A 27,572-nucleotide genomic window follows, 5' to 3' on the forward strand; every position below is an offset into this window, starting at 1 on the left:
CCCACTGTGCGCCGCACGCAGATAAAATCAAAGAACTTTCGATAGAAATGAGGTAGAGCGATGAAATTTTTTTTAAATTAAAGCTGAAACTATGTAGAATATGGGAAAAATAGGAAGATTATTACCATCCAATCATTTCAACGAAAAAATGATTTCATTAGTTCTTGTCACAAAAATCTATTTTTTGCAAAATCCTGAGGTCGTAGACAGATTTTCAGATCAGATTTGAAATCAGCGTGAAAAAATCTAAGGGAAATGATGTACAGCATGTTAAAAAAAAAATTTTCCCGCGCGTGGTATTGGAAAAACCACAATTTTCTTGAAATTGTGCAGGTTTAACGAATTGTCTCAAGGTTAAAAAGCGTTCGTACCATGATCTCCCTATTTTTCCCATATTGTACAAAGTTTCAGCTTTAATTTAAAAAAACTTTCATCTCTCTGCCTCATTTCTATCGAAAGTTCCTTGATTTTGAATCCGATTTCGTCCAAATTGCCCACTGCGCGCCGCGCCGAGAGCATAAACGGCGGCACGCGGTGAGAACACGTTTCCCCGGTGTCGTGTGTTCGTGAGAAACGCGGTGTTAATTAGACGAATGACTGAATTAGCAGCGTGGCCTGTCCGTCAGTCTGACTGTGCCTGTCTCTCCCTGGGAAAGCCACGGGTGTTCGCTTTCGTAGGGACAACCACTATGAAAGTGGAGCTCGTTCCATTCAGTTTCGCCGCGATTCAATGGAAATTTCTTGAGCAACGCCCGATTGGTGGAGAGGGAGAGGGGTGGGGGGATGTTGGCTCGGTCACGTGATCCCAGATTTTCAGTTTAACTAGGAACTGGGTCTCGATAACTCGCCGTTTGACCCGATAACTCGCCGCACGATCCGATAATTCATCGCGCGATCGTTCGGAACTTTGTTATTGGTTGTGTTCACTTGGAGCGTCGATTCGAACACCTTCGGCAATGTTATGAAACACTGTCACTATCATAGAATTCTTTGCGAAAAGAATTTATTTAGATTTTTAGCGATTTTTTTTCATAATATGTCGTCAAAGAAATACAGTCAGTCAGTCCCATAAGTACGCTCTTAAAAATCGCATAACTTTGTCAATACTGGACTATACTACTTGAATTTTTGTTGAGAAGTTAGAACAATTGGATCGCTACGTAACGTGAGAAATGTTTGATTGAAATTACAGAAGAAGTACTAACAGTTGTATTTTGCAACTTTTTTTATGCGGGCTTATATTAAAAATTTAAGAAGTACGGTTTGTACAGCTGTGTCAATTATACGTATTCTGAATATTTCATCTAAATCGGTCAACATTGCACTGAGCTACAAACGTTTAACGATTAAAAGGTCGAAAGTCTCAGAATTTTGGCCTTCTTAGGGAATTTCGCCCTTATGTGATCATTTTGGAACATCTGCAGCTCATTGCAACATTGACCGATTTTGATGAAATTCTCAGACCATGTATAATTCATACAGATCTACAAATCGTACTTTCTACATTTTCAATGTAAGTCCACATAAAAAAGTTGCAAAACACAACTTTTAGTATTTTCTCTGCACTTTCGACCAATTGCAATTTTCGTAAAAATTTTGTTCACCTTAGAGTGAAATAAAAGTAGTGATCCAATTGTTCTAACTTCTCAAAAAAATTCAAGGAGTATAGTCGAATATTGACAAAGTTATGCGATTTTTAAGAGCGTACGAATACTTATGGGACTGACTGTAAATACTGAATAAAGAAGGTTCTAATCAGAGTTGGGTAAAACGTAATTTCAATTACAATTGCTTATCAATTACTGCAATTTGAAATTGCAGAAATAAAATTACAATTGCATGTAATTGTAATTGGTAATTGCAATTACTTGACGAATCATTGTGACTGTAATTGTGGTCCGCAATTACAATTACTGGTTGAGCCAAAGTGGGCTCAAAATCATAGTGGGGATTAAAAAATGTTTAATGCCAAATAAATTGTTCGTACTCTCGTGGGGAATAATTTGTTGAATTTTTTGCTTGATTTATTGCTGGAACAAACAGGGTTGTTGTGAAACGTTAATTTAAAATAGATTGTGGATCTTTCCGTGAAATGCAAATTTTCTGCATCAATTGCAAAAATAGGAGCCACGTAAAAAGTTCACATCAACCTTTAATAAGGTCTATGAGCTGTAATTAACACGTCCATGTACTTAATTTTGTTGAAATCTACATACTGCTTGAAATTGCACCCACTCATTTTTGTCATAACTGCACCAAATTCGTAGTCCAATTATGAAACACTAGAAGTCACTATCGTTCTTCATGGAAATAAGAATTTATTTAGATTTTTAGCAATTTTTTCACAATATATTGTCAAAGAAATAAATATTGAATAAAGAAGGTTCGACTCACAAAGGCGTTCTAGTCCCTGTAAAAAATCATAGCGGGGATTAAAAAATTTCTAATGCCAAATGAATTGTTCGTACACTCGTGGAGAATTATTTGTTGAATGTTTTGCTTGATTTGTTGGTTTATTGCTGGTTAGGCCCGCGATTCGAGCGTTGCAGTGCACTTGCTCGGCGACTTTCGTGGTTTGGGAGTTTTGGGAACTGTGGAAATTGGTTTGAAGACCTTCAGAAACTCATTACTGGCTCCCTCGGGTCAGAGATTCATTGTTAGTTCTTCTAATTGAGAGACTTGTACTGCCTCTTCTAATCCGGAGCCTTGTTTCTGGCTGACTCCGTTCTCATACTTATTGTTACATGCTTATCAAGTCAGTTATCAGTTCTTTCATTTTATAGAATTCTCGGCACTTCAGAGAAGATGATAAATTTATGATAAATTAAATTATTGGCGTTAATAATTGACACTAAACCTACCACCGCTGGTCAAAATGACCAATTGCACATTTTTTATTGTGAGAAATGATTAACACTAGGTTTACGGAACCCGTCAAAATGACGGGTTTTATGTTCTTGAATTTACAATTATTATAACTGTAAGAATGCATTTATAGGAAATTTATTTAACACATTTATTCCTTGGTACGTATATTATAGTAAAAGCCTGCTAAAAATCTGCTTGAATATATCTTGGTATTTTTATAAAATAATCCAAACTAGCCACTTTTAGTGCTCCGTAAAGCTAGTGTTAAATAAATATATTTAGTGCAGCATGTACTGTAATATGAATCGCACAAAATCCAAATAAATTTAATCTCGTCATTTTTGTAAGACAACATGTTACTTTTAAGGCTCGGCATGTTTAGTGGTAAGATATCAGATTGGTATACCAGTTGATTCAACAGATAAGCGAATGAAAAATGATCGAAAATGCAGCACAACACGCAAAGCGATCGCGTCGACGCATTCGTCGAGGATCCTAGTATCCTATTTACTATTATTAAACGGGACTAGCCTTGACACGATACGAATTTGTTCGACGATGCGTTCTCTCTCTTTCGGTTCCCACAATATGCTGCCAAATCGTCGGTTTAATTTCAGCACAGCCGGGAATTTTCACGCGATCGACGCTATTTATAATCCTGCTCCCCGCGCAAATATTGTTCTAATATTCAAACAATTCGCTCTCTGCGAATTCGACGCGTTTCACGATCACAATTCGTGACGATTCAGTTATCCGTTCTAGTGGCATTGTTTCTGCTTCTAAATCCCATTCTCAGTTCCGTTCGGTAAAATAATTCCGCACATAATCCGAATATAACATGATAATATTTATAACACGATGCATTAACGTAAAATTTCAAAGTAAATATACTTCTCGACTTGTTCCACTTTTACACTAAATATTAGGGGAGTCCATAAGTAGTCAATTATTTTGAAATCTAAAATAAACTTGGTAGAAAATTCAAGTTTTTATTTCTTAATTTAATATAATCTCCATCATTATCAAGCTATTGTATACATACTCGATTCACTTGAAACTTGACCTGTATAATCTAGAGAGTCATACCCATTTAAAATGTTAATAATATTTCTGTAAGTATTGTGTAATGTACTTATTATAATAAATAAAGTATTTCATTTAATTCCGTACATAATCCGAATATAACATGATAATATTTATAACACGATGCATTCAGGTACAATTTCAAAGTAAATATACTTCTCGACTTGTTCCACTTCTACCCTAAATATTAGGGGAGTCCATAAGTAGTCAATTATTTTGAAATCTAAAACAAACTTTGTAGCAAATTCAAGTTTTTATTTCTTAATTATATTATATATAACCGGAAAGGTAATAACTTTATTCTAAATGAAATGAAACAATAATTTATGTAGTTAGAAAATGTCCTGAATTGCATAAATTGTGTTTTTGAAGTGTTGTAAAGATATATATAAAGTAAATTGAGTATTGTTTCTTCAATTTGAAGCATTTTCAATCACGTCGACTGGACTCTTTCAAATTTTATAACGAATCTGGTTGTTAACTTTGAAAGTGACTTAACTACATTTTTAGTAAGAAAACACATATTATTCACTTAATAATTGCTATTATTTCAGCAGGAACTGTAAATTTAACTCTTTCAGATACACTTAAGTATGACACATTGGTATACGTACATTTTTAATTTTATTGAAACACAAACCCTTAAATATCTCAATTTAAGTATAAGTGGGCTTAGGCCGCTTTCAAAATAAACGGCTCACTTATGGGTACCCCTAATATTATGCCTACAAGAAATAAGAAAAATGTAACTAAAAAAAAATATATATGTAAGACTATTCGTTTACATATCAAAAAGGCGTAGGTCTATATATCCAATAGTTATTCTAAAAAAAATTCTTAAAAATCACTTGTTTTTACGGCGCTACGCGAGAAGCCCTCCTTAGGAGAAGGCATCGTTTAAGTGTCTGCTTCGGCGCACGGACTGCCGCGGCATGTGTAAGACTATTTGTTTACATATCAAAAAGGGATCGGTCTATACATCCAATAGTTATTTCTAAATAAATTCTTAAAAATCACTTGTCTTTACTGTGGTTACGCGAGAAGCCCTCCTTAGGAGAAGGCATCGTTTAAGTGTCTGCTTCGGCGGACGGACTGCCGCGGCATATGTAAGACTATTTGTTTACATATCAAAAAGGGCTCGGTCTATACATCCAATGGTTATTTCTAAATAAATTCTTAAAAATCACTTGTCTTTACTGTGGTTACGCGAGAAGCCCTCCTTAGGAGAAGGCATCGTTTAAGTGTCTGCTTCGGCTCACGGACTGCCGCGGCAAATGTAAGACTATTTGTTTACATATCAAGAAGGGCTCGGTCTATACATCCAATAGTTATTTCTAAATAAATTCTTAAAAATCACTTGTCTTTACTGTGGTTACGCGAGAAGCCCTCCTTAGGAGAAGGCATCGTTTAAGTGTCTGCTTCGGCGGACGGACTGCCGCGGCATATGTAAGACTATTTGTTTACATATCAAAAAGGGCTCGGTCTATACATCCAATGGTTATTTCTAAATAAATTCTTAAAAATCACTTGTCTTTACTGTGGTTACGCGAGAAGCCCTCCTTAGGAGAAGGCATCGTTTAAGTGTCTGCATCGGCGGACGAACTGCCGCGGCAGTCCGTGCGCCGCACAGTGGGCAATTTGGACAAAATCGGATTCAAAATCAAGGAACTTTCGATAGGAATGAGGTAGAGCGATGAAATTTTTTTTAAATGAAAGCTGCAACTTTGTAGAATATGGGAAAAATAGAGAGATTGTGGTACGAACGTTTTTTAACCTCGAGAAAATTTGTTAAACGCGCACAAATTCGAGAAAATTTTAGTTTTTCCAATACCACGCGCGGAAAAATTTTTTTTTTAACATGCTGTACATCATTTCCCATAGATTTTTTCACGCTGATTTCAAATCCGGTCTCAAAATTTATCTACGACCTCAGGATTTTGCAAAAAATAGATTTTTGTGACAAAAACTAATGAAGTCATTTTTTCGTTGAAACGATTGGATGGTAATAATCTCCCTATTTTTCCCATATTCTACAAAGTCGCAGCGTTCATTTCCAAAAAATTTCATCGCTCTGTCTCATTCCTATCGAAAGTTCCTTGGTTTTGAATCCGATTTTGTCCAAATTGCCCACTGTGCGCCGCAGCAGATGTTCGTCGCGTTTTTAAAATTATACTGCGCGATCTACAAAGTCGCGGTTCGACGTATGAAGAGCGAGCCGCGACGAATTTTCCAGGGGCCGGTGATCGTCGATGCGCGACACGCATACTTCTCTCGGCCGATTTTCTGCCCCGTGACTTATCTAGAAATCATAGGTCCGCGGCTGTAACGCTGTTATTACCGCGGCATAGCACGGCGGATAAGGGTGCAAGAAGGATGTCGACGGATCGTACACACACCGAAACGGCCCCGGTCGAGCGTTATCAACGCGATCGTGAATTACGAGGCCCACTTTGCTCGACAGACTGATTTCCCCTCGCGAACTCCCGCGTTCCAGATACCACACCGCCAATATACCGGGAACGAGATTTAACTAACGCGTTCTAACGGGGTTCCGTACTGTTACACGATACTATTATTAGTCGTGGGCCTGTACAGTTCGCGCGCCGAGGGACACCACCGGCGATCTTCAATTGCCTGATGGATTTTTATTAATCGGGGAAAGGTCGATCCATTTAACCCCTAACAAGCTAGCATACAGATCTTTCTATCCCAACTGACCGGTAGTGTTCGACAGACCGATTGATCGAAGCCTCGATATTGTTGGATCGACAGATTAATTCTTGCGAGCATTCCCTGTCGACTTTATAGAACACGTTTCCGGTCACTTGTAAAATAAAAATAGTGCAGATTCGAAACTAGTACACACGTACGAATCGATGTAGGACAGGCTACATATACAGGGTGAGTCAAATACCTTTGTTGTTTCTAAAGATATGTAAAATATGGTAAGGAAAAGGTTGAATGGTACAATGAGGCTGACACGGTGCCAAAAAGAATTTTGTTTTTACGTCATTTTTTTAGAGATATCAAGGTGACCTTCACTTTTTTAAATGGAAACACCCTCTTTTAAACACCTACAATGATAGTCCCTTTCGTTAGGAATTCAGTGGCGATAATTATTCCAAGGTCATTCAAGGTCACAGACAGGGAAAACGTATAAGATTTAGAATATGAAAGCAGAATACGTTTATCACGGTTGAGACTTGTAGTAAATAGTAAATATAGTATGGTCGTAGTTAAAGTAAACATACTAAGGTCCTTCAATGTTATTGTTATTCAGCATTCTTATTTACTATCAGTATGTTTCCAAATGCGATTCCGTCTTATTCAATGACTGAAATGTGTGACATGATCACGATTTACTGTGAATGTAGACAAAATGCAGTGCAGGCCCGATTACTTTATGAAGAAAGGTACCCCGAGCGAAACCCTCCTTCTAGACAGACTTTCGTTAATACGTACAGGTTGTTTCGAAGTACTGGAAGTGCACATGCAAGACAGCACAAACGGAAGAATCCCACGACTAATGAAGACAATGAAATTAATATTTTAGCAGCTACAGCTGTCGATCCTCACGCGAGTACGAGAACAATTTCCCGGAAAGCAGGCATAAGTCAAAGTAGCGTAATACGAATTCTGGCCCGACATAAATTTCATCCGTACCACATGTCGCTCCATCAAGAATCGCACGGGAATGATTTTCAAAATAGAACTAACTTTTGTCAATGGGGATTGCTTCAAAATCATTCATTTTTTTCTAATGTCTTGTTTACGGACGAAGCAACATTCACTAATCATGGCCCAATTATACATTTATAAAATACAGGTATTCTGCTTCCATATTTTAGTTTCATACGTATTTTCTGTCCTTGACTTTGAATGACCTTGGAATAACATAGTCACTGCATTTCTAATGAAAGGGACTATCATTGTAGGTGTTTAAAAAAGGGTGGTTCCATTTAAAAAAGTCAAGGTGACCTTGATATCTCTAAAAAAAAACATAAAAACAAAATTTTTGTATGGCATTGTGTCAGTCCCATTGTACCATTCAACCTTTGTCCTTACCATATTTTACGTATCTTTAGAAACAACAAAGATATTGGAGGTGCAAAAGTTAGGTGACTCACCCTGTATATTTCTTAAATGTAGTAGTGGCGGTAGTTTTTCGCGAATATCTCGAAAACTATTCATTCGCGCCAAAAATCACAATTACATTTTGCGTTCAGCATGTCAAAACGAATAGAATGGCGGGGGTCGTGTGTCGAAAGGAGGGGGGGGGGGGTGCGTTTTCCGAAATTCAGCCCCGAAAAATACACATTGTATAGATACTTTAAGAATAGTCGTGAAGATAAACAGCCACGTGATAATGTTGTATGTACGAAATAGTAGAGGTTTGGAAGGGTCAATTTGACCGGGCGCGGTAGGTTCAGTGTTAATAACTGTACGAATTAATAACTGACGTCATTAACGCCTCCACCGCAAATCTCTCGTTGCCGTTCGCGCGGACGAAATTGTAACGCGATTTAGCGATTACACGATTAATGGCACTCCGAACGGGTTGATCGCGAGCAGAGGGCCGAAACAGCGAACGCTCGAAATTTGGGTTAATCGTCGTTCTGGAATTCGAACCGAGCGCGGAGAAAGAATCGATCGATCGAACGAAATGAGTCGCGAGGCGAGCGCCTAGCCACGTAACGAGAGCCGTTGATTGTTGGTTAATCAAAGAGTAGACGACTCTGTTCGCTCGGTTGACGTTAAAGCCGCCGCCGACGGCGTAATCGCCGCTAGACCGCACCGGCCTAAGCGATTATGGCATCTGCTAACTGGACGAGAATAAAATCCGGGCATCAAGAAGACATTTTCGACGTTGCGTGCAATTTATCGCCCGGTAGAATCGCACCGGAAACGAATAAATTTCTGCCCCATTTTGTCGTCGCGGAGCACGGCCTCGAAACACGCGGATAAACTCGATCATGCTAGTCGGACTTATTTTATCAGAGAAGTGTTTCGCGTCAAACGGGAATATCGGCTGCCATAACTAGGCTGCGGATCTCTATGCATTTATGGCTCGTAAAGCGGCACAAAGACTAATCCGCGACTTAATATAAGTTTCGCTTATGTTTCATCCGCTGGGACAATCAAATTGATAATGAAACCGTAAGTCTGTTTCCATTTCAGATTATTTATGCAAAATACAGCTCTTGCGGCACTGCTTTCGAGGAATTGTGCTCGGAGGGAATTTTATGTGTTCGTTTAAGGGTTCCATTAAATGTTACCTGAGGTGGATTACCGAAGTTTGCGAAATTTTTCGCCGTAGAACGATCACAGTGTTCGCGGGGGGGGGGGGGGGGGGTAAAATCGACGCGATCGCTATACTCGACCGGAACAATCGCGAAGTATGCGAGGATTGCACCCGTAAACGTGCTCGCGGGGAGTTTATAGCGAGAGGGGGGCACAATAAAACCCGAGCGAGCCGGCAGACGGAATCGAATCGAATTTCTATCGACTCGGAGCGCGAGAAATTCCATCTGGTTAACAAACACCATAAATCGGGTCGTAAATACCGCGAAACGGTCCCATTTAGTTTCAATTTAAATCGCCGATCGGCCATGGCATTTCAACTATCCCATGCTTGCGCCTGGGGGACTCGCCGCGCGATTAGGCGGATCTGAATTGCCGAGGAAGGAATTTCCAAAAAAGGGCCGAAGACCATCGTGCATTCTGAACTAAATGTTTGTTCCTTCCTAGCAGAAATTGTCGCATTTTACAAAACCTTTACACCATTCGTTACCCAATTTCTTCATCTAATAATTGATTCTTTCGACGTTCTAGTTTTGCTGACACGGAGGCATCGTTTACGTGTCCGTTGGACTCCCAGTCTAGTCAACTTCTTCGACGATCCACTTTTCTTCTAAATATTGTCACCCATGTAGAGTTTAGTTCAATAATTCAGATTTGTATGACTTCTCTATATATGTCGCCAAGGCCTGGATGATAAACGTCGCGGAATTATCCCCTCTACCGCGGGGTTCACCCCCTGTGGGGTCAAAAATCTTGAGAGACCTTAGGAGTGTAGGGTGGATCGAAGAATAGTATCTTCTGGCCGATATATGTCCGTGGCTAGACCCGTGTTTCGGACATATATCGAGTAAACACTGTACAGTGTGTCAAAAAATTATACGTCACGGTCACCATAGCGTGATTCTACACCTACGATTTGGTGGAAATTGACATAAAAAACTCTCCGCAAAATTGACCTTGACCTTGAAAATCAAGGTAAAAAAAAACAAAAATGTTTTCTTTTTAATCGTGTTCTACTGGTCATAAGGATCAACTTTGTGAAAGAAACCATGGGTGGCATCTCAACAGTTCTCTTAAAAAATGATGTTGCATTTCTTATAATTTTTGCAGCTTCTTTATTTGTAAATTTTGTTACATCCAGCGCCAATATATAAGTAAATAGCGTACTATCATACAGCGAGTCCCATCAGTAAGCTATCTCGTTGGGTATGAAATTATCATAATCATGATACTCCTATTTCCCTAACTACAGAATGAAAGGAAGAAGCTGCAAAAATTATAAGAAATGCAACGTCATTTTTTAAGAGAACGGTTGAGGTGCGACCCATGGTTTCTTTCACAAAGCTGATCGTTATGACCAGTAGAACACGATTAAACAAAAAAATTGTTGTTTTTTGACCTTGATTTTCAAGGTCAAGGTCAATTTTGCGGGGTGTTTTTTATGTCAATTTCCACCAAATCGTAGGTGTAGAATCACGCTACGGTGGCCGTGACATATAATTTTTTGACACCCTGTACATACTTCTCAAAGGAACTATTCACAATGTGAGACACTTTGAGGTAAACCAAGACATCATTTACGTGTCCGTTCGACGCACAGCTCCTCGAGGCTCGACGGCGAGGAATAATTGACTGGTTCTCATAAGAATGATCTCGTAAGAATTGCTTATTAAAGCAATTTCGCTCGAGACAACACGAAAACTCTCGGAAGGCGTTCACAGGTGTTCAAGGAGAAGAATCGCCGAAACGACGTGGATCGGGAGTATCGGTTAATTGGCTCGGTTTTACTGCAAATTACAGACCGATCTCCGCTCACGTAATCCCGCGGCACGCGAGGAATTCCGCGCCGTGGAAACGGAAGCCTGGAACGGCTCCCGGGTGTTCGCGCGAATATTTTTTTTTCTCTAGAAACACTGTTTTTTATGCTGTCCATACAAGTTCGAAAGTTGGAATCTAACCGAGATCAAATTTCGATGCGGTCCAATTAACTTGTCAGCGACGTACGACGCACGCTTCGATTAAAGTACAGTGAATTCTCGATATATGTCAACAACACGGGTCTTGCTAGCGACATATATCGTCCAGGAGACACGACGCACGCTTCGATTAAAGTACAGTGAATTCTCGATATATGTCAACAACACGGGTCTTGCTAGCGACATATATCGTCCAGGAGATACGACGCACGCTTCGATCAAAGTACAGTGAATTCTTGATATGTGTCAACAACACGGGTCTTGCTAGCGACATATATCGTCCAGGAGACACGACACACGCTTCGATCAAAGTACAATGAATTCTTGATGTGTCAACAACACGGGTCTTGCTAGCGACAAATATCGTCCAGGAGACACGACACACGCTTCGATCAAAGTACAATGAATTCTCGATATGTGTCAACAACACGGGTCTTGCTAGCGACATATATCGTCCAGGAGGTACGACACACGCTTCGATCAAAGTACAATGAATTCTTGATATGTGTCACCAACACGGGTCTTGCTAGCGACATATATCGTCCAGGAGGTACGACGCACGCTTCGATTAAAGTACAGTGAATTCTCGATATATGTCAACAACACGGGTCTTGCTAGCGACATATATCGTCCAGGAGACACGACACACGCTTCGATCAAAGTACAATGAATTCTTTATATATGTCAACACACGGGTCTTGCTAGCGACATATATCGTCCAGGAGACACGACGCACGATTCGATCAAAGTACAATTAATTCTTGATATGTGTCAATAACACGGGTCTTGCCAGCGACATATATCGTCCAGGAGACACGACGCACGCTTCGATTAAAGTACAGTGAATTCTCGATATATGTCAACAACACGGGTCTTGCTAGCGACATATATCGTCCAGGAGATACGACGCACGCTTCGATCAAAGTACAGCGAATTGTTGATATGTGTCAACAACACGGGTCTTGCTAGCGACATATATCGTCCAGGAGACACGACACACGCTTCGATCAAAGTACAATGAATTCTTGATATGTGTCAACAACACGGGTCTTGCTAGCGACATATATCGTCCAGGAGACACGACACACGCTTCGATCAAAGTACAATGAATTCTTGATATGTGTCAACAACACGGGTTTTGCTAGCGACATATATCGTCGAGGAGACACGACACACGCTTCGATCAAAGTACAATGAATTCTCGATATGTGTCAACAACACGGGTCTTGCTAGCGACATATATCGTCCAGGAGGTACGACACACGCTTCGATCAAAGTACAATGAATTCTTGATATGTGTCACCAACACGGGTCTTGCTAGCGACATATATCGTCCAGGAGATACGACACACGCTTCGATCAAAGTACAATGAATTCTCGATATATGTCAACAACACGGGTCTTGCCATATATCGTCCAGGAGATACTATTCTTTGATCCACACTGCACATCGTACTCTCTCGAGCTTCGAGGCCCCTCACAAAGTGGGGGTAATTCCGCGACGTTTATCATCTAGACCTTGGCGACATATACAGAGAAATCACTGCACTATGCTGCGGTAAGGAAAAATGATGTATGAATTTGACTTGTTGTAGACAGGAGGCTTTCATCTTTGTGTTCGAGTTGACTTTAATCGCGGAGAAATTTTTATATATACGGGGACCCATAAGTAATCAATTGTTTTGGAATGTAAAACAAACCTTGTAGTAAATTCAGGTTTTCATTTCTTAATTTATTATATAATCTCCATCATTATCAAGCTATTGTATACATACTCGATTCACTGGAAACTTGACCTGTATCATCTAGAGAGTCATACCCATTTACAATGTTAATAATATTTCTGTACGTATTGTATAATACACTTATTATAATAAATAAAGTATTTCATTTAATTCCGTACATAATCCGAATATAACATGATAATATTTATAAGACGATACATTAAGGTAAAATTTCAAAGTAAATAAACTTCTCGACTTCTTCTACTTCTACCCTAAATATTAGGGAGACCCATAAGTAATCAATTATTTTGGAATCTAAAACAAACGTTGTAGTAAATTCAAGTTTTTATTTCTTAATTGATTATCACTTGACACCGACAGCAAACCTTCCGAACCAACGTTGACACTTGTTGACCTTCAATTCATCTCCATAAACATCGCGAATTTTCTTTGTTGTTATCGTTTCATTAAATCCCGCGTGAAAATGAAAAAGTATGCAATGACGAATATGATTCTCGGAAGGTACGGCCGCCATTTTATTATTGTAAAAACAAATTATACTTTCTAGAATATTTTGGGTACAGGCTGCTTTACCGAAAACTGTAAAAGAATATGTGTTTCAACGATCGGTACAGAACACTAAAGGCAAAACAAATTCTTTGCAAACAATTGATTACTTATGCTTACCCCTAATATAATCGATCAGGGACTTAATTGTCGTCACTGTGACATATTCAGTGATTCATTGAAGATTCGGTATCAGTAGAATAGGATTGCGACGACCAGACGTTCAATAAAATCACTGCCACACGTTTTCAATTTTATTTTAATCGATGACCGACAGAATATACGTGTCTCCTCTTCAACAATCGGTAGAGAACTAAAGGCAAAACAAATTCTTTGCAAATAATTGATTACTTATGCTTACCCCTAATATAATCGATCAGGGACTTAATTGTCGTCACTGTGACATATTCAGTGATTCATTGAAGATTCTGTATCAGTAGAATAGGATTGCGACGACCAGACGTTCAATAAAATCACTGCCACACGTTTTCAATTTTATTTTAATCGATGACCGACAGAATATACGTGTTTCCTCTTCAACGATCGGTAGAGAACTAAAGGCAAAACAAATTCTTTGCAAATAATTGATTACTTATGCTTACCCCTAATATAATCGATCAGGGACTTAATTGTCGTCACTGTGACATATTCAGTGATTCATTGAAGATTCTGTATCAGTAGAATAGGATTGCGACGACCAGACGTTCAATAAAATCACTGCCACACGTTTTCAATTTTATTTTAATCGATGACCGACAGAATATACGTGTTTCCTCTTCAACAATCGCTAGAGAACTAAAGGCAAAACAAATTCTTTGCAAATAATTGATTACTTATGGGTACCCCTAATTTTGTCCGCGGTCGAGGGGATTGAAACTCGAGTTTGACGACGGTAAAGTCGCGACAAACGAACTATCCTGGACAAAAACGGTGCCCGAGTTGGATTCGCTCGCGTGTCGACTCCTGTTTCATTGGTTCGACGGGTTTCTAGAGTGTCGGCTGCTGGTTCTCTCTCTCTCTCTTTCTGTCGCGGAGCAGCGTTCTAGCGGTCCAGAGCAAACAGTTATACGTACAGGTTGCATTGTTCGGTGTCCATCGAGGACAGGACCCCGGTGATGAAAATTCTGACGGCCGTTTCTTTCTCGGTTTTCCTTTTTTCCTCGTTTCGCTGTTACGGTGTTACGCGCGCACACCTTGCCCGGTTGAGCAACACCGACGCGCGACACCACCTTGCCGATGAAACTGTCCTCCGCTCTTTTATTTTCAATATTTGCGGTCCGTGAACGGGCAACAGTTACGCGACAGTAATCCCGCGACGCTTCGCACGAACGGAGACGCGAATCTGAAATTATTCGCGTCCGACCAGCGGAGCTGTGTGTCGGATCGATAAGTTTGTTAACCATTTTTATGAGAAACCGCGCAACGTATCCGTTCTCATTCAATTTATTCTTCGTTCGATCTTCTACGAATTTTATCATTTGATTGCTTCGCTTCTCTGCCTCGCGCCTGTCTCCTCGATTTTAAAGGTGTATTCTTCGGAATTTTTTTCTAGAAAAATTATTGAACCTCCCGCATCAGAATTTTGCACACATATCTATTGGTACCCGTAGTACACGTGTGATTTTTGTCAAGTAAAAATAATCGCGTTACGTTCGAGCAATTATTCGAAACATTCCTTGGTGCAGAATTCGATCTTGGAGGCAAATTTTCGCCACATGCTGCTGTTAAGGCAGCAACAACATTTCGTTTATGATGACGAATCGTGTACGAGTTATAAAAAATCAAGGTTTCTTTAAGGGTAAAGAATTCTTTCAAAATTTTTTTAATGAAAGCCCTGTTCTCTGGTTCGCCCATTTAAAACTAGAGAGAAGTTTTACTGTTACAGTTAACAGAATGCGTTCCGATCACTATAACCTGGCTGCTTCGCTAGCGCGAGTAGGTATTGTCAATGATAGCCAGTGCAAATGCAATCGGGACTGCGAAACCCTTGACCATATAATATGGCAATGCGAATTGTATAATCCACAAAGACGCAAGCTAACAAAGGCCCTACTTAGTATGGGCCTTCAACTACCTCTTAATGTAGACACACTTATAGCGAAGCCAAATATTGAAGCTCTTTCAAAAATTGCAATCTACATATTTAGTATTAACGGACAGTGTTATCGTATTCAATTGTATTATTAGCGTACTCTTCTTCTTCTATCTGTGTATACTATATTATTGTACCCACTTATATCATTATTCCTGTAAAGCAGAATAAACCCAGAAGGGTTTCAAATGCTAAATAAAAAAAAAAAAAGATCGTGTACGAATGGATAGCAGAAAGTTTTTAGCTCAATGTCGTCTTGGTTTCTCGTAATAAATTCGGAGAAATGACCTTTCTCTTGAACGATGCCGAGGGTCTCCTTAACTTGTGCTCGATTGCAGTTTGCCGGAAGTATAGTTTGAATAATAAAAATGAACGGGACACGTTGGCTGTGGATTTTCCGGAGGTTTCGCGAGCGAGATTTGCAGGTTGTTTAGAGGTTTCCCGTGGAGGAATCAAGGGGATCCGCGATGGATACCAGAGAGCCCGAACGATGACCCAGAACGCCAGATTTCTCTGGTCGCATCCTTCCTCACGGTTCTCCCGGTTTAAATTTGATTTGCCTACTTTTGCACGTGCACGTGCAATGCAGCCCGTACCTGTCGTGTGCGGTCTTCTTGGCCACCGCGTGCATTCGGGGTCGCATAAATTACAGCCTCTGAATATTTATAGAAAATCACGCTCGCGTACCCCGTTTTCGAGGCCAATGTTGCGCAACCGTTGAATAACTCTCGATTCGAGTGTTTCCGAATGCTGTGCAGTCACAGTGACGCGCGCGTCACTTGTATCGGTCGTGTTTTTAATCCTCTGTGGCTCGCTGTTTTGTGAAATATTGCAAATTGAATCGACCGGGCCATTCGCAACAATACACGACTCGATTAACAAAACAAAGCAGCAGCTTGAAACCGTTCAATTTTTATTTGTAACATTTTTTCGGATCGCCGACAGTTTTGCAAATATTCGAAGAGATTAATCCGTTGATAACTCAAACGGCAATTATCTGCGTTGGGGAAATCGATCAGAGCATTTATAAGTAATTCAATTGAATAAAATAGCTGATTGCGTTAACATTTTCTGGTATCAGCAACTGTTTTATAAATATTTGAACGAATTAACACTGTTTATTCCCGAAAGGCAACTCCGATGAGCCGTTAAAAATTATTGTACAATAGTTTAGCATAGTTTTTATTTTTGTTCGTACCGAATGAATTTGATTGACTCTGTAAATAATTAAATAGAATAGTCTACGTACCCTCACACGTATCAGCGATTGAAAATGTTCGAAAATGGTTGTACCGTGTCAGGGTTAGTGGATCGTTGCAGAATATTTTCTAGCTGGAGCAACGATCCAAAAATTCGGAAAGTTGGTCAAAGCGATTCCTTAATGGCGTGACGCTAATTGCACCGGAAACCAGGCGAACCGAAAGAGCGAAAAATAAAAAGAGAGCGGTCGCAGCGTTGTTCAGCAGTGATAGCCGGGATCGATAACAGGTTCGTGGATTCCTTAAATCTCGCTGCGACCGTGTAACGGCAACGGTAAATGGAAATGCCGAGATTCTATTTATGGTGAAGTTTATGGTGAATAAATTCGATCGGAGTTACGCGAAGTACCGTTCGCTGATCGACGTCGCAGAACGTTCGGCAATGTTTCGAGCCGATCGGAACACGCCGCGCGCGTGCAAACGATAAAAGAACGTCCACGATTCATCGTTGCAATTAATCCGACTCGCCTATGCGAACGTCGGGATTTCACCCTTCGATTCACTATGCGATTCCCTGCTCTCACTTCGCATTATCCGTCGCGAAAAGTTTTTCCCAGCCGGGAAACTTTCGACGCACTGATTTTTCAAGTGGAAATTCGTTCTTCTCGAGATTAAGAGGCGTTCCATGAATCAGAGAGCACGCCGGGAACTTTCGTGCACTGTAAAGCGAACTTTCACTCGAAATTGAACCCCTTTCTCGACGATTTTCCACTGTTTCCATTGAGCTCCGTGTAAATTCGATTTTTAATTTTTCGTCACCCGAGCGAAGCTCCTCTCTTTTAAATTTCAGGTCCGCTTCTGACAAACTCAGTAACGTTTCCACCGAGTGCAACCAATTTCTTGACACAAATTAACGAGAACATAAAAATCTTTAACGAATTCAGAAAATTGAATGCCAAGAGAAGCGTTATTGCAAGGCTGTGAACTTGTCTCGAAAATTTTATGTAATATTTACATTAGGTGTACCCATAAGTAATCAATTGTTTGCAAAGAATTTGTTTTGCCTTTAGTTCTCTACCGATCGTTGAAGAGGAAACACGTATATTCTGTCGGTCATCGATTAAAATAAAATTGAAAACGTGTGGCAGTGATTTTATTGAACGTCTGGTCGTCGCAATCCTATTCTACTGATACAGAATCTTCAATGAATCACTGAATATGTCACAGTGACGACAATTAAGTCCCTGATCGATTATATTAGGGGTAAGCATAAGTAATCAATTATTTGCAAAGAATTTGTTTTGCCTTTAGTGTTCTGTACCGATCGTTGAAACACATATTCTTTTACAGTTCTCGGTAAAGCAGCCTGTACCCAAAATATTCTAGAAAGTATAATTTGTTTTTACAATAATAAAATGGCGGCCGTACCTTCCGAGGATCATATTCGTCATTGCATACTTTTTCATTTTCACGCGGGATTTAATGAAACGATAACAACAAAGAAAATTCGCGATGTTTATGGAGATGAATTGAAGGGCAACAAGTGTCAACGTTGGTTCGGAAGGTTTGCTGCCGGTGTCAAGTGATAATAAATTAAGAAATAAAAACTTGAATTTACTACAACGTTTGTTTTAGATTCCAAAATAATTGATTACTTATGGGTCTCCCTAATATTTAGGGTAGAAGTAGAAGTCGAGAAGTATATTTACTTTGAAATTTTACCTTACTGTATCGTGTTATAAATATTATCATGTTATATTCGGATTATGTACGGAATTAAATGAAATACTTTATTTATTATAATAAGTACATTATACAATACTTACAGAAATATTATTAACATTGTAAATGGGTATGACTCTCTAGATGATACAGGTCAAGTTTCCAGTGAATCGAGTATGTATACAATAGCTTGGTAATGATGGAGATTATAAATTAAGAAATGAAAAACTGAATTTACTACAAAGTTTGTTTTAGATTTCAAAATAATTGATTACTTATGGGTCTCCCTAATATTTAGGGTAGAAGTAGAAGAAGTCGAGAAGTATATTTACTTTGAAATTTTACCTTAATGTATCGTCTTATAAGTATTATCATGTTTTATTCGGATTATGTACGGAATTAAATGAAATACTTTATTTATTATAATAAGTACATTATACAATACTTACAGAAATATTATTAACATTGTAAATGGGTATGACTCTCTAGATTATACAGGTCAAGTTTCAAGTGAATCGAGTATGTATACAATAGTTTGATAATGATGGAGATTATATAATAAATTAAGAAATGAAAACCTGAATTTACTACAAAGTTTGTTTTACATTCCAAAATAATTGATTGGGTCCTCCTAATATTAACGTCGAGCGCAAAGCGGCTGGCTCATCGACCCTGTTCAAACTTAATTATAAAAAAACGGATTGTTTAAGACGAGGCTTGTTCTTATTCGCCGCTCGTCTTATGAAACTTTTAACGAAGCTCGTCGAGATTCCACGCTGCCATAGTTTTCATGGAGTAATGCGCGAAATCGGGACTTTGCGTGCTGAGCAGGTTTTACGAAGCTGCACACGTGCTCGAAACTTGAGGTATTAAGAAGTTTTTGTGCGGTTTGGGATACAGCAATCCGATTCTATTCGATCTCGGTATCTCTGTGCTAATTGATTTGCACACGTGTTCTTATGAAAGTACAGTGCACCGATTGGTAGATCTCATGAATGAGAATTGTATGCGTTTACGGTGTTTATAAACGTGGGAAACGGATTAAAAAAATTATTACAAGTCTCGGTACGATGTCGACTCACAGATTCATCTCGCAAAAATTTTGAAATGACGCTACCTTGAGCCATAAACCGTTAATACCGTTTAATTAAACCAAGAATTCAGTTCAATTTTTTCCAGAATTCTGAAGCGTTCTTAACGCTTTGGCTGCCAAACTAGAAACCTCAAAAACTCCATAAGATCAAAGTAAGTTATTTGATGAAATAAAAATTGAAAAAAATTAAATGTGTGATATTGAGCAGTCCTGCAAGTTTGTTGTGTTTTACAGATCGTAATCGGTACAATGAGTGTATTAACGTAAAAATTCATTTTAAAACCTGGACAAATAATTCCGTCACCCATAAATGGGTGACATGGCAGTCAACGTGTTAAAGTTCGTTTTTACCAAAGAAATAAGAGTATTTAGCTAATTCTTGTTCGCAGAATTTGAAGAATTCTACAAAATTGTTAATCGAAGCTTGTGGCGAGTTTCCTCATTCGAAGGAAATAATATAGGAAAATCAGCGGATCGAGAGAGATCCAGGCGAGCTGGATTTTTGCGCATCAGGAGGGGGGGGGGGGGCTGGTTAATTTCGCCGGCTGTTTATCAGTTGTTAAATATTGAGTCAGCGGGCTGTCGCGCGAAAACGGCCGCGGCGTTATTAAATTGGAACACCGAGACGAAGAACGAGTCCCGAGATGGGACCGGAGCGAGAAACGAGGGAATAAAAGTATTGGCAGCGATATCGGTAAACTGCATCTGGTGCATGTGCATCTGCATTGGCTTGCATCCCGGCCCAGTTTTGCCTTCTTTTTTTCTGGACCAGTCGGCCGCACCTGCCAGCAGGAACATTTTCGAACACGCGTTCTCCGAGTCCTTTCATTTTTTATCCCCCTCTTTCCCGTGTCCCTGAAGGGACAGAGTGCTCGGAGCCCTTTTGCACCCTTTTCTCCCGGACGATTCTAATTTTTCTTTGCGGCGAAGCTTTCGCACAGCGGCTCCACTTCCAAATTCAATTTTTAAAGAAACCGTGCGATTTTTGTTCTCGTTTCCAGAGCAGAATGCTACAGTTTTGTATTATAACACGAGGTGATAAATACGCCATTTTATTCAGAGCACTGTGGTGCATTTTTCGGCACGTTTCTAAAATTATTTGAAGCTCCCGATTTTTTAGTGGACTCAGAGCACTAGAACAATTTTTATTGCAACAGCTCTGGAACTGCATCAGAGCTTCTAAAATTATTTGGAGCTTCCAATTTTTTAATGGACTCAGAGCACTAGAACAATTTTTATTGCAACAGCTCTGGAACCGCATCAGTGTTTCCAAAATTATTTGGAGCTTCCAATTTTATTGCATATTAAATTTACAGCAATGTAGCAACTTCTGTCGCAATCTCGCAGCTTCCAATTTTTTAAGAGACTGGTTTTAGAGCACTGTGGTGCATTTTTCGGCAGGTTTCTAAAATTATTTGAAGCTCCCGATTTTTTAGTGGACTCAGGGCACTAGAACAATTTTTATTGCAACAGCTCTGGAACCGCATCAGAGCTTCCAAAATTATTTGGAGCTTTCAATTTTATTGCATATCAAATTTACAGAAATCTAGCAACTTCTGCCACGAGCTCGCAGCTTCCAATTTTTTAAGAGACTGGTTTTAGAGCACTGTGGCGCATTTTTCGGCAGGTTTCTAAAATTATTTGAAGCTCCCGATTTTTTAGTGGACTCAGGGCACTAGAACAATTTTTATTGCAACAGCTCTGGAACCGCATCAGAGCTTCCAAAATTATTTGGAGCTTTCAATTTTATTGCATATCAAATTTACAGAAATCTAGCAACTTCTGCCACGAGCTCGCAGCTTCCAATTTTTTAAGAGACTGGTTTTAGAGCACTGTGGCGCATTTTTCGGCAGGTTTCTAAAATTATTTGAAGCTCCCGATTTTTTAATAGACTCAGAGCACTAGAACAATTTTTATTGCAACAGCTCTGGAACCGCATCAGTGTTTCCAAAATTATTTGGAGCTTTCAATTTTATTGCATATTAAATTTACAGCAATGTAGCAACTTCTGTAGGAATCTCGCAGCTTCCAATTTTTTAAGAGACTGGTTTTAGAGCACTGTGGCGCATTTTTCGGCAGGTTTCTAAAATTATTTGAAGCTCCCGATTTTTTAGTGGACTCAGGGCACTAGAACAATTTTTATTGCAACAGCTCTGGAACCGCATCAAACCTTCTAAAATTATTTGGAGCTTCTAATTTTTTAATGGACTCAAAGCACTAGAACTATTTTTATTGCAACAGCTCTGGAACCGCAGCAGAGCTTCCAAAATTATTTGGAGCTTCCAATTTTATTGCATATCAAATTTACAGAAATCTAGCAACTTCTGCCGCAATCTCGCAGCTTCCAATTTTTTAAGAGACTTCCGCTGCGATTCGACAGGACCGAGTCGCATAAAAGACACCCGGAATTAGGTGCAGCGACATTTTCGGTGCAGAAACGTCCCGCGTGGACGTGGAAACACCTAATCCGAACGTGCCCGTAGCCTTAGGCGAATTTTAAGGCTTCTCGACTAGGCGACGCCTCGAGGAGAACACGAGTCACCGAAAGCTAAGCCAATAAACCGCAGAACGCTCGGCTGATATACTCGTTTTGTCCGTTTACACGTTACAGAGTCTCTCGTGGTCTCTTCGGTCTGTTTTCAAGACGATTTATGATTATGGTTGTTTGCCGGCGCGATCGCGCGCGCCTCTATGTTGCAAGAACCGCGAGGAGAAAAAAAGGGACAGACCGCGCAGGGAAAAAGAGAGTAATAAGCACCGTGAACCACTTACGCGCCGTCGTCGATCATCGTCCAGATGCGGGCATGACTAGGCGAACTTATGCTTTAATAGATTGATTTATAATAAGCCGAATTGAGCGGTGCGTGGAGAGTCTGCTAACAATTTTATTGATCGTCGACCTGTGAGGCCGGAGCTTTGAAAGATTGGTGCTAATTAAATGTATGTACAATGACTCGCGAAAGTATTTGAACACTTGCCATGACATTATTTATTATAATAAGTATACAATACTTACAGAAATATTATTGACATTGTAAATTGGTATGACTCTCTAGATTATACAGCTCAAGTTTCAAGTGAATATATATATATATATATAATTTAATTGTTTAATGTTGCTTCAACATCAAAGGTCATTAGCAACACGGTACATTTTCTTACAATATATTTGTATACAAGTGAATATGTATACAATAGTTATGAATTATTTCTGACAAACATAAACTTTGCTCATGCCACAAAAGTATTTGAACACACCGAAATGAGGTCTAAGAATAAAAACAAAGTTTTTTAGGCACTGAATGTAAACATTCATTGTTGGTCTACGTGCGTCGGTCATAGTCTAGCATTCGTGGTCAAATATTCTATTGAACATGTGTCCCAAAACAAATTCCTGAAAACGAGAGAAAATTAATTGTGAAGTGACGTAACGAAGGAAGGGCGTATGGTGAAATAAGTAAATTATTAAATACAAATAGATCTACAATTATATTCTTAAACGATCCAAATCTGAAGGAACTGTAAAAAACAAGTACCGTTCTCTAAGTATATAATTCTAAGTAATATTTCTCTAAGTATTGTATAATATACTTATTATAATAAATCAAGTATTCCATGGTAAGTGTTCAAATACTTTCGTGAGCCACTGTATGTTAATGTATAGTTGATCTGATAAGTGAAGTTATCTTAATGATAATATTTTATCTCCGTTGATAACATTTTAATTGTTTTAACGATCAGAGATAACGTTTGCAAGGGATACATTTCTCCAAATTTTTAGGAATTTTTTTCAGGGAAACTATTGAACGTCTTGCGTTGGGATTTTGCGCGCGCGTTTATCGTTGTCTGAAGTGCACGCGTGATTTTTTCAAAGTGAAAATCATCGAAATTACGCGAGCCGAGGAGTGTTTATTACAGCGAAATTGTCAGCTGTCCGGACGTTTGCGGCAATTCGAAAGTTCTGCTAATCATCGAATTGCGACAATCGAAGGCAGGTCCCCGTGGCATTTAATTTACGACGGTTTTAATGACGCGCGGCACAGAGTCATTTAATATAGTCGGCGCGTGTGGCAACGATCCGAACACAATGTCCTCGCGTTTCCTCGCGCGCTCTCGCTTTCGCAACGATCCTCGTTGTCGTCGGAGGAACCTCAGCCGCGAAATTACACGAAATTAGCGCCGAAGCCGTCTGGAATTAAATAGGCGAATATACGCTATCGCGAGAAGGAGAGAGAGAGAGAGAGAGAGAGAGAGAGAGAGAGAGAGAGAGAGAGCATGAGACAAAGCGGAGACAAAATACGGAACGATTCGTCAGGAACGCGAGAACAAAAGCGAAGTTGCGTCATCGGAGAAAATAGTCTTTCTGGAACAATGCTCGGGGATCCGCGCACGGGGAAAGAAAGTAAAACGATTAGCCGATAATTGCCTCGATTGGCGGCCCTAATTGCCCCTCCCATATCCACCGTGGGTGTGGAGGGGGAGGTATGGAATGGAAAAATACTTTCGATCCGTAAATAGAAACGCGTTAATCGAGCGATCGAACGCGGAAGTCCGAGCTGTAGATCCGATCGTGACGGAAATAAGAATAAAGGATTCACCTGACTTGCTGGAAAAAAAGAGAATGCTAGACACCGGATGACGGGGACAATAGGCCGGAAGAGACACCGAACGGCTGTGCCCGATGTTTCTCTTTTTCCTATTGTCCTCGGTTCCGATGGAAATCGCGCAAAATTTTCGATCGAAAACGCGACAGATTTTTCGCATTTCTATCTGCCACTTTCTAAATCGAAATAGTCCGGCTCTCGAATTGTTATTATTTTCCACCGGTGCACTGAAAGATTAACACGTGCCGCAATTAACTGGCCAACACGTCGACGTTCGTTTCGACCATAATTGTTGTAACATTTTGTTAACTCTCTGTGGCCCGAGGTACTCTTTCGCTTTTATTTCAGAATTCAATCATCCAATTGTATTCTCATATGTAACTTTACCAACTGTAGAGGCGTTGTCCAAGAGCACTGTTCCATTATTTCCGGTTTATTTAAATGATTAAAAGAAGAAGTACATTCGCGTTTAGCTTCTGTTCCTCTGAGTCAACTTAGTTTTTATTTGGCATAAAAATCAAGAAGAATCGAGACAAGAATTTCTTAGCCTGTAATCTCCTAGAAGGAAAATTTGGGTTAAACTTTACCCGAGGAAACCGGAAGTTTGTAACGTTTTTAAATGTAATCCTGTAGATTTTGCCGAGAAAATGCCGAAAATCCAAGTTTCAATCCTAGGAGATCACTAGTTGAAAAGTTATGCGCGTGTAAAGACGTGCGATTTTCGGCGACTTTGACAGGTTAAACATTTCTGGATTACTGAGGTAAAGTTAAGCCAAAATTGCATTACATTTACATTGATTTCTACGTTTTCGTTTGCGAGTAATAGTGAATTTTGTTCGAAATCTTGACTGTAAGCGTGACTATTACAGAGCCAAGGTTTAACCCTTAGCACTCGAGTGGTGACTGTAAGGCACCACTAAAAATTGCTGTATCATTATTCAAAACATTTTTCACATTATTAAATTTGTTTCTATTTTATAAATTACTAAACATTTCGGTATTGTACTAGTAAATTGCACCATTTTCGTATGTATAACATAAAAAATATATATATATATATAGAAGGACATTATTCTAGGTGGGAAGAAATGTTTCGTTTTGGAGTCAAAATAGCTTCGAGTGCAAAGGGTTAATTGTCTTGAGCCAATATGTTGCACGAGCGGTTGGCAATCGATCCATTGGGAGAGCCCAAAGAAAACTGGTGTATGTGGCTGCAGGGTGTTATTTCTGAGGCTCGTTACTGTCATTCCACCCCCAGGGACGGCCCAAAACGAACATCCACCGTCTCCCCATCGAGAATACAATTTTCCCCGGCGGAAAGTTCGACGCGGGTTGATTTACGAGCCGGAAAAACCCCGAAACTCCCGAGGAGTAGGTATCTTTGGAGAAACACCCGGTTTCCGGTTTCCCCGGGCCAGTCGTGTTTCCCGATTCCACCGTCGAATGCAATTTTCCGACGGAATTGAAGTTTCCCTTTATGAAGCTCGCTTTCTGGAAAAGTCGCCCGGTCCTCGCTGGGAAAGGACGTGTGTCCTCGTTAAGCTTTCCTCTCGGCTGCGGAACTTTTACCGAGCGATTTTACCCGGTGACAATCGTATTCGAAGAATTCTGGAAAATATTCTGGAGAATACTTCGGAAACGAACGCGCTTCGAGAGGAAATTGAATTGTTACTTGACGAAAAAGTTCGTTCGATCCAGCGGTTGATTTAATTGAAAGCAGAATTTTAAACTGAGTTCAGATATACAGCGTGTCCCACGAACTCTGTCCACTTGAATATCTTTGTTATTTCAAACAATGCGGGAAAAAGTTACAGAAGTTGTAAGAAACTACATAATATAAATGATATTCTTGCAAGTGAGGGCGTAGAGAAGATATCACTTTTGTTCTTTTAAATGGAATGTCCAATGTTTCATGCTCGATTTCGATAGATTATTCCGAGTATGAAAGTACTGAAGTGTATTTGTCCTAAAACTTGCCGTTGCTAAGATATTTCGATTTCGATTTCAGTAATGGTAGATTTTAAAGCAGAGAATGCACACACACACAATTCTCTAAATCTTGGCGCTCGTTGATGGTTTAATCGTGAATTATTTCGAATGGAAGCATTTCTGAACAATTTTTCAGTGCACCAAATGCTCATGCTTCTCAATCCCTGGTGGACGAGGATTTTTCAAAATATTAAAAATCCTTTTAAAATCCTAGGATGAAGAAGAACTTGAAGAATGAGATACATGGTCCTCACCTCGACAACATTCCGACATACAGTGTGTCCGACGAGCTCTGTCCACATGAATATCTTGGTTGTTTCAAACAATGCGAGAAAACGTTACTTACAGAAGTTGTACGGTTGAAGAAACTACATAATAAATGATATTCTTGCAAGTGCAGGCGTAGAGAAGATATCACCTTTGTTTTATTAAATGGAATGTCCAATGTTCCATTCTCGATTTCGATAGATTATTCTGAGTATAAAAGTAGTAAAGTGTATTTGTCCTGAAACTTACCGTTGCTGAGATATTTGATTGTTTTCACGAAGAATGTTCGAAATGTCGGCCATCTGCAGCGATGCAACGTTGTAGTCTTTGAACTGTTGCGTCTCTTACAAGTCTTATTGTTGGAGCGTCTATTGTAGCACGCGCTGCGATAATTCGTTGCTTCGTATCTTCCGGAGTTGTTGGTGCATCTCGATGCACAATATTTTTCAACGTTCCCCGCAAGAAAAAATCTAGGGGTGTTCAATCTGGACTTCGTGCTGGCCAGCAAATAGTGCTACAGCGTCCTATCCATCGATTTCGGAATATTTCATTAAGTATACTTCTCACCCTTCGAGCTTAGTGTGTTGGACATCCATCGTGCTGATGCCACATTGTCCGACGAACGCTTAATGGCACGTTTTCTAATCAATTTGGCAATGTATTTCTTAAGAACGTATCATATTTTTGACCGGTAAAAGTGCCGTCAATGAAACGAGGCCCAATTATTCGTTGCCCTATGATTCCACACCACGCATTAATGGACCAGCGTCTTCGATGATCAATTTCTCGTAGCCAGTGAGGATTTTGTACCGACCAATAACGCGCGTTATGTAAATTAACGCGCCCAGTGCTGGTAAAAGTAGCCTCATCGGTAAATAGTATTAAAGAGAAAAAAAGTGGATTGATTTGCAGCCGCTCTTGAGCCCGTCCACAAAGTCTAACACGATTTACATAATCCATGTCATGTAATTTCTGGTGAAGGCTAATGTGCTACGGATGATACTTGTGACGAGTGAGAATTCGTGATGCACTACTTTTGCAGACTTCAGATTCGCGCTGAATCCGACGTACACTGATATGTGGATTA

The 27,572-nt window shown here is 39.7% G+C and overlaps 1 protein-coding gene across 3 annotated transcripts in view; it reads left to right on the forward strand.

Moving 5' to 3' along the window:
- Arl4 (ADP ribosylation factor-like 4) overlaps positions 1 to 27,572 on the forward strand; it is a 97,560-nt gene that overhangs the window by 55,981 nt on the left and 14,007 nt on the right. The window contains exon 1 of one of the 3 annotated variants that reach the window (XM_076800228.1): positions 17,063 to 17,099. The exons of the other annotated variants lie outside the window; for them this stretch is intronic. The gene's annotated coding sequence lies outside the window, so the exon portion shown is untranslated. Of the gene's footprint in view, positions 1 to 17,062; positions 17,100 to 27,572 lie in introns of those variants that run through there. 3 annotated transcript variants of the gene reach the window in all.

The sequence above is a fragment of the Halictus rubicundus genome, chromosome 1, assembly GCF_050948215.1.
Source record: "Halictus rubicundus isolate RS-2024b chromosome 1, iyHalRubi1_principal, whole genome shotgun sequence".
NCBI lineage: Eukaryota > Metazoa > Arthropoda > Insecta > Hymenoptera > Halictidae > Halictus > Halictus rubicundus.